Here is a 7,604-nt window from a genome sequence, read left to right on the forward strand (position 1 = left end):
AACAATGATGTAGGGCATTACCCCAGTTGCATAAATAAAAAATTAGGGGATTCAAAATTAAGTAATTATCCCAAGGAGATATAACTAAAAAGTGGGAGAGACAAGAAATTTTTTTTATGTCTGACACCAGTCAATGTTATTAAATACTTCTCTATACGATTCCAAGAACAATGAGGGGAAAACAATCCTAATAAATCTGCAGTTTAATGCTGATTATGCACTTACCAATTTGAGAGAGTATTTTAAATTTGATCTGGCATTTTAGTTGTTCGCGTGAACACATGTTCACTGACACTGAAAGACCTTGATAAAACTTGAGGCTCTCAGGGTCATCCATCACTATCCATGCATTTCTTAAACCAGTGTTCACATCTGTGGTAGAGAGGAACTATCCCAACAGAAATTAAAAACTTTTTAAAAAGCAGAATTATTTAAAATTAATAGCCTCAGTGTGAGTAACATGCTTGAGTGTCTTTAAGTGTGCTTCGAAGCATTTTGATTATTATGTTTTTCTATAGAGAAGGAAGACTTAAAAAACATATTTAATTAGTTATGGAATATATTGTGAGTAGGTAAAATTAAAGATCATAAGCTCTCACATGAGAAGAATCCATCAATTTAATTCTAGAATGAAGTAAGAATGTAATAATTTCAATTATTCCTGAAGAACTAGAAGTAATTACCAAAACTAATTATATTGGTCTGGCCTTAGGTTAACAGCTGGCAAAGAGTGACACTTGGTTCTCTACAAAAGACAAGAAATTATAAATATTTCCTTGAAGTCATTGTGGATGGATGTATGAAAATCAATTTAACATGCACAAAGTTCTGAGTAAGCACTTCAATAGATCATACGTGAAAGTTTAGGCTCAGGGTATCAAATGCATTATGGATTGATATGAAGCACAATCATACACTCATACATGGTAAAAGTTTGTGTAAACTTTCCAGTTTAATTTTCTTGAGGTACAAATTCTTATCAGATGTGAAGTGGCAACTTAGGACAGAATCGGATGGAGCAATTTTTAGCATAATTTATCCTGGTATCCAGAGTCCCTAACAAGATAAACACAGATGCTCGTGACATGGATTGTGCAAGGTAAGATCAGTTCTTGCTGTCAAATTACCCCTTTTCACTCAGATTTTGAGTCACCAAACTGAAATAACTTACACCAATAGTTGAAACATATGTTTAAGGAAATTTTTATTAACCTTTTGCTTTTCCTGTTCTTGGATCAAATTAAGCATTAGAAAGGGAATAATCCTTAATAAAGGAAAAAAGTAGATTTTCCTTGAGCAGTATTTCCATTCCAAGCTTTTACACTTATACTTTAATTGTGATTAATCACCTCAGTGTTTCATTGTGTCTCTTTGAGGCATCAATTGCCCCCAGAAACAGCCACCTAATTCCATTATTCTTGTAACTATTATTTCCCCTGGACTTACAATATGCCTGACACATTGTGCCAGCTAGTGCATTCCCTTCTATGGTACACCATTCCAGTTTGCCATGGGTGAAAAGTTGTAAACATCGGCATTCCACCACGTACCAAGTTCCCTCAGGGTTCCATCTACCACTAGCGATGGAGTTCTTATTGCTGGCTTGGCTGCAGGTGATCAGTTCCAAAGTACCATTTTAGCATCTGCTTTGTGGCAGCAATCCAGGCACCGACTGTTACTGTTCAGGTTCCCTAGGAAGGAGACCCTGAGATGGAGATTTGCATTCAGGAATTACTGTTAATATCACTTGTCGAGGGCTGAAACAGAGGGAGAAGGTAGGCTGTGATGTAGTTCCAACAAAGTCTTCAGTCAATCCCATCCTCTGAATCTAGGATGGACACTGAGTGGCACAGTCAAAATGAGACAAGGAAACCAGGCTTTTTTTTTTGTTTTTGCATTGACTGTGGCTTTAGATAAAACAACACTCTTGGGCTGAGGCCCGTAATCAGGTGGATTCACCTGCAAGCTGTAAGCTACTAATATTTCTAACAGGTGGGGAATGAGGGCTTTAATAATGAAGATGATGAATCTCGTGGCACAACCCAGTCTCCGTTACAATACGGATTCAGAATTATTTTATTTTTCTGGCAAGTTTTATTCTAAAGACTTTTGTATCTGTGTTCCTACACCAGCTTTTTTGTCTAGTGTTGTCCTGTTATATCTTTATGCATTCAAACTTTCCAATCTCTTGGTATTTGTGTCTCTCTTAAACAGCATATCTTAAAAATAAAAAAATAAAATGCTCAGAAACTCAGACGTTTTTCATCTTCTCATGTTCAGGTCCTAGAGACCCACTTACCTCTCATACTCGTACTATGTTAATATTTTGTGGATTTCTAAGGCTTATTTATTGTAAATGTGCTGTCTTTCTTTTCTCTTGGGTGTGTACTTATGTATATATGTTTGTACGTATGTATGTATTATTTTAAATTGTCAACTTTATTAAGATAATTTACTGCCATAAGTTTTGCAGTATCACCTGGAGATTATTTTCCTCTTTTTATTTGAATAATTAACTCAAAGGTTTTGTTTTGTTTTTATTTGGGATTTATGTGGTAAATCTTCTGTAGTCTTTGCTTCCTGAAAAATTTTATTTATTCTGTCATGTTTTAATGATAATTTTATTTCAAATTTTCTATTTCTCAAATCATAAAAAACTATGCCTCAAATTTTTTATCCTTCAAATTATTAAAAATATGCCTACATTTCATCTGGAAAATGTTTTAGTTGAGAGGTCTAATGCTTTGTGGGAGATTTGTTACTTCTCACTGAAAGATCAAATTTTACTTTGTCTTGGGTAATCTTAAATTTTACTAAATTGTAGTAATCTTTGGCACCTGATGTATTTATTCAGTCTGACATTGTTAATTGTTCTCCACGTGTATACATTTATTTCAGAATTATATTTTAAGAAATATATCCCCAGTATTTCTGCAAATATTTCTATTCATTTATTTATTTATGTACTTATTTATTTACTTTTTATCCAAGATTCCTGTTATTTGGATTTTGAAGTTTTTACTTTATCTTTAATATACTTTAAAATTATGTTTTATCATTTTTATTCTTTTATACTTTTTTTCCCCCCTAGGGGAGTTTCTCAGCCTGGTTTTTTAATTGACAAATATTTCTTCAGCTGTGTACATTCTATTATTTATCTCAGCTCTGATACAATTTTCAATATTTGCCCTTTTTTGTTTTATTATAATTTCTTATTCCTTTCTCATATTACTAGCATGTTCCCTTATTTCTTTTACTACATTTATTTTCTTCATTATTTAAAGAATTTGGTAGACCTGCACCCACTTTACACTTTATTGGTTTTCTTTCAATATACTTTCACTCCTGGAGTAAAATTGTGTTGGATTGTGAGCTACTATTTCTATTGGGTGTATCAGCTACACTGTCTGATAAAAGGTGTGGATAAAAAGCTGAAGGACCGGGCCAGCCCGTGGCTCACTCGGGAGAGTGCGGTGCTGATAACACCAAGGCCCCGGGTTCGGATCCCTTATAGGGATGGCCGGTTAGCTCACTGGGTAAGCATGGTGCTGACAACACCAAGTCAAGGGTTAAGATCCCCTTACTGGTCATCTTTTAAGAAAAAAAAAAAAGCTGAAGGACCTGCAGCTGCAGAGAATTCAAGTATAAGTGAAGTATGGAAAGCCTGAGGGACCAGAAAGCTACATCGTTCACTTCTCACATTGTTTATAAATTTATCCTATCTGAGCTTCACCTCAAACTCTTAAAGGGACAGCAGCATTGGGAAAATGCTGTCACATTACAGTATAAGCCACCAAACTCTTGCAGTGTGTTATAGATTAGCATAAAAATTACAAATATGTACTTATTTTATAGTGTTAACTTTAAACTGGGAAGAAGATGGCCACAGATACAAGATAGTATAGTCTCTTTTGGCTTCCAGGGGCTCTAAGAAAGGACATACGGTTGCCATTGACACACATGGGCAGAATAAAGTCTCACTAGATCTAGAAAGTTCAATTACTATTTTTTTAAAGTTTTAATTTGTTCGTAATTGTCATATAATAATTGTACACATTTATGGTGTACAGTGTAATATTCTGATACATGTATAAATTGTGTAATGATCAAATCATGGTAATTAGCATATCCATCACCTCAAACATTCAACATTTCTTTGTGGTGAGAGCATTTAAAATCCTCTCTTTTTTGGGCCGGCCCGTGGCTCACTCGGGAGAGTGTGGTGTTGGTAACACCAAAGCCAAGTGTTCAGATCCCATATAGGGATGGCTGGTTTGCTCGCTGGCTGAGTGTGGTGCTGACAGCACCAAGTCAAGGGTTAAGATCCCCTTACCGGTCATCTTTAAAAAAAAAAAATCCTCTCTTTTAGCTCTTTTGAAGTATATAATACATTATTGTTAACTATTGTCACCCTACTGTGCAATAGAACACCAGAACTTGTTCCTCTTATGTAATTGTTGACCACCCTGTCCTCATCTCCCCTTTCCCCTACCCTCTGGTAACCACTATTCTATTCTCTACTTCTATGAGATCAAACTTTTTAGATTACACGTATGAGTGAGATCATATGGTATTTGTTCTGCGCTTGGCTTATTTTACTTAACATGATGTCTTCTAGGTTTATCCATGTTGTCACAAATGACTGAATTTCATTACTTTTTACGACTAAAGAGTATCCCATTGTGTATGTGTACCACATTTTCTTTACACACTTATCCACTGATGGGCACTTGGGTTAATTCCATATTTTGGCTATTGTGAACACTGCTGCAATAAATATGGAAGTGCAGATATTGCTGATATACTGATTTCCTTTCATTTGAATATCTACTCAGCAGTGAGATTGCTGGATTGTATGGTAATTCCACTTGCAGTTTTCTGAGGAACCTCCATACTGCTGTCCACAATGGCTATTCTACTTTATATTCCCACAAACAATGTATAAGAGTTCCCTTTTCTCCACATCCTTGCCAACACTTATTTTTTGCCTTTTTGATAACAGCCTTTATACTTGGGATGGTAATATCTCATTTAGTTTTTTATTTGCATTTCCCTTATTATTCATGATGTTCAGCATTTTTACATATACCTGATGGCCATTTGTGTGTCCATTTTGAGAAATGTCTATTCAGGTATTTTGCTCATTTTATAATTGGATTATTAGGTTTCGGGGTATTGAGTTGTTTGAATTTTGTATATATTCTGGATATTTATGCCTTGTCAAATGCATAGTTTGCAAATGATTTCTCCCATTCCATATGTTGTCTATTCACTCTGTTGATTGCTCCCTTTGCTGTACAGAAGCCTTTTACTTTGATGCAATCCCATTTGTCTATCTTTGCTTTTGATGCCTGTGCTTTTGAGGTCCTACCCAAAAAATTCATTGCACACACTAATGTTGTGAAGTATTTCCCCTATGTGTTCTTCTAGCATTTTCAAAGTTTCAGGTCTTACATTTAAGTATTTAATTCATTTTTGAGTTGATTTTGAATATGGTGAGAGATAGAGGTCTAGTTTCTTTCTTCTGAATGTGGATATCTCAGCACCATTTATTGAAGAGACTGTCCTTTCTTTAATGTGTGTTCTTGGCACCTTTGTCAAAAATCAGTTGGTTGTAAATGTATGGATTTATTTCTCGGTTCTCTATTCTGTTCTTTTGGTCCATAAATCTGTTTTTATGCCAATGCCATGTGTTTGGTTACTATAGCTTTGTAATATATTTTGAAATCAGAGAGTGTGATGCCTCCAGCTTTGTTCATTTTGTTAAAGATTTCTTTGTCTATTTCAGGGTATTTTGTGGTTCCATATGAATTTTAGGATTGTTTTCTCTATTTCTGTGAACAATGTCATTGGTATTTTGGTAAGATTTCATTGAATCTGTAGATTGCTTTGGTTAATATGAACATATTAGTTATAGCAATTCTTCCTATCAATGAACATGGGGTATTTTTCTATTTTTTAAATTTAGTTATTTATTATTGGAACACAGTTGATTATATGTATCTATAGGATACAGCATTGAATGTAAATAATGGTGTGAAATATGTGATAATCAAATCAGGATAATTAGTACATTCTCCATTGTATAATGTAATCTCTTTTCATGTCTTTTTACCAATTCCTCCCTTTCCTCCATTCCCTTCCCCCTTTCCCACATCTGTTAACCTCAGATCTGTTTTCTTCTCTTAAAAGTTCAAAGCATTATTGTGATTGTTATATCTTTCTTTTTTTATTTGTTTATTTGTTTTTTATTAGCTCCCACATACAAGTGAGTACATGTGGTATTTCTTTCTGTGCCTGGCTTATTTCACATAAACTAATTTTCTCTAAGTTTATCCATGTTGCTATGAATGCCAGAATTTCATTCTTTTGATGGCAGAGTAGTTTTCCATTGTATAAATATATTACTTTTTCCTCATCCACTAATCCAGTAATGGGCATTTAGGTTGGTTCCAGTTCTTGGCTATTGTAAATAGAGTGATGATAAACATGGGAGTACAAGTGTCTCTTTGACATGATGATTTCATTCCTTAGGGTATATACCCAGCAGTAGGATTGCTGGATCATATGGCAGTTCTATCTGTAGCTGTTTGAGAGACTTCCATACCATTTTTCATAATGGCTGCACAATTTTACAGTCCCACCAACAGTGTAGGAGGATTCTCTTTTCTCCAAATACTCTCCAGCATTTGTTATCCACTGTCTTCTTTATAATACCTAGCCTAATTGGAATGAGATGATAGCTCAGTGTGGTTTTGATTTGCATTTCTCTGAGGCTGAGATGTTGAACATTTTTTCATTCATCTGTTGGTCATTCATATATCTTCCTTTGATAAATGCTTTTTCAGCTCCTTTGCCCATTTTTAAATCGGGTTACTTGTTTTCTTACTTTTTTTGAGTTCCTTGTATATTCTGGATATTAATCCTTTGTTGGATACATACTTTGCAAATATTTTCTCTCACTCTGTAGGTTGTCTTTTTGCTTTGTTAATTGTTTCTTTTGCTGTGTAGAAGCTTTTTAGTTTGATATAATCTAAATTATTTATTTTTCCTTTTGATTCCTATGCTTTTGGGGTCATATTCATAAAATCTTTGCCCAGTCTTATTTCCTGAAGTGTTTCCCCTTTGTTTTCTTTTAGGGTTTTTATAGTTTCAGGTCTTATATGTAAGTCTTAAACTCATTTTGAGTTGATTTGGGTATATGGCAAGAAGGAAGGGTCTAGTTTCATTCTTCAAATATGGTTGTCCAATTTTCTCAGTATCACATATTGAAGAGGCAGTCTTTTTCCTACTGTATGTTCTTGGTGCCTTTGTGTAAGATCAGTTGGCTGTAGGTATATGGGTTGATTTCTGGGTTTGCTATTCTGTTCCATTGATCCATGTGTCTGTTTTCATGCAAGTATCATGCTGTTTTGGTTACTATAGCTTTGTAGTATAATTTGAAGTCAGGTAGTGTTATTCCTTCATCTTTATTCATTTTGCTCAGAATTGCTTTTGCTCTTTGGGGTCTTTTCTTGTTTTGTATGAAAGTCAGGATTCTTTTTTTCTATTTCTTTGAAAAATGTCATTGGTATTTTGATAAGGATGTCATTGAACCTGTAGAT

Source organism: Galeopterus variegatus, unplaced genomic scaffold, assembly GCF_000696425.1.
Source record: "Galeopterus variegatus unplaced genomic scaffold, G_variegatus-3.0.2 Scaffold554, whole genome shotgun sequence".
NCBI classification, from domain to species: Eukaryota; Metazoa; Chordata; class Mammalia; order Dermoptera; family Cynocephalidae; genus Galeopterus; species Galeopterus variegatus.